A 1,714-nucleotide genomic window follows, 5' to 3' on the forward strand; every position below is an offset into this window, starting at 1 on the left:
TCAATGATGAGAGAGAATATTGATCAACTGCCTCCTGCATGCCCCCTACTGTGGATCAAGCCCACAACCCAGGCCTGTGCCCTGGCAAGGAATGGAGCTTCGACCTCCTGGTTCATAGGTCAACCACTGAGCCATGCTGATCGGGCGAACTCTTTGTCCCTTTTGACCCTATGGGAGACACAACAGAAAACAAAGTCATTTAAAACTCAATATGTTGGCCCAATAGAACATATATGCCTCTTTAGAACATGTGAAAGGTAGTCTGTTGGGAAATCGATAACCAGGAAGAACGTGGCACACACAGTTTGGGGTGGCATTGAACAAAAGGGTGGAAGGTACAAGGATGAGGCCATTTGAACCCATGAAATTGTCTTTGGACTCACTGTGAGGTCAGGTGGGCCCTGAGCAGAGATAAGGAATGAAGGGAGAGAGCGGGGACAGAGATGAGAAGGAGTAGCTACTCCCACAGGAGTAGCTGATCTTGCACAGTCTTGCCACCCGCTGTTGCATCACCGAGGACTGTCAATACATGGCGAGCACCCAGCAAGCATCTTCACGGTTGCTGTTTCATTTGCTCCTCACACACACTCATGTGCACACACAGAGCTGCAGGCAAGTGTCTCTACTCCTATTTCTCTTGAAACTCAGATAGGTTAAAGAATTGTTTCTGCCAAAACTGGTTTGGCTCAGTGGATAGAGCGTGGCCTGGTGACTGAAAGGTCCCAGGTTCAATTCCGATCAAGGGCATGTACCTGAGTTGTGGGCACATCCCTAGTAGGAGGTGTGCAGGAGGCAACTGATCAATGTTTCTTTCTCATCGATGTTTCTAACTCTCTATCTCTCTCCCTTCCTTTCTGTAAAAAATCAATAAAATATGTTTTTTTTTTAAAAAAGAATTTTTTCTAAGTCACACAGCTGGTGAATACCAGCAGAGATTTAACTATTAATCTGCTTCCAAATTTCAGCTTCTTTTTTTTCCCCCTCAAATCTACTCTGCTGTCTTCATGGAAAATTCTGGGAAGCTACCTCCTTTGACAACTCTGAAAGGCTGATCAATCCAAATTCTAATGTCTGAGCTATTCATTACTGACAATATTGCACTAGGAAGTAAGCTAGGCATGGAAATTATATTTTTACTAAAATCTATCAAGTTTCTATCCTTTCTGTCTTAAGCATCTGTTAGGTTGATCTCCCTGCCTCTCCATAAGCGTTACTTTTAGAGACCTCCACCCAGGTGCTCCACCTTCTCTCCCCTCGGACAGGTCTTCCCACCTTGCCTTTAAACAGCTCCACCTCTTAGGATCTCTCTCTCTTTTTTAAAAAAAAAAATATATTTTATTGATTTTTACAGAGAGAAAGGGAGAGGGATTGAAAGTCAGAAACATTGGATGAGAGAGAAACATCGATCAGCTGCCTCCTGCACACTCCCCACCGGGGATGTGTGCCGGGAGCCGGTCCATCCTTGCTGTTTCAAGGGACCTGGCATATATGGCATACTGTTCTTAATATGTTTGCTCACCTTCTTGGCACTATGTGTTTTAACCAAGGTCACCTCTCTGAGAAAGGTTGTTTCCCCAGGTAGGGATTTCCCCCTGAAGTTAGGGAGGGAATAAAACCTCTTAACTAAGTTCCAGGAGGGTAATTAATCACTTTAACTACAAACAATCATGGCTACAGAACTTGGTTGGAGAACCTAGACAGAAGATGGCTGGAG

This window comes from Myotis davidii, unplaced genomic scaffold (assembly GCF_000327345.1).
Source record: "Myotis davidii unplaced genomic scaffold, ASM32734v1 scaffold238, whole genome shotgun sequence".
Taxonomy (NCBI): domain Eukaryota; kingdom Metazoa; phylum Chordata; class Mammalia; order Chiroptera; family Vespertilionidae; genus Myotis; species Myotis davidii.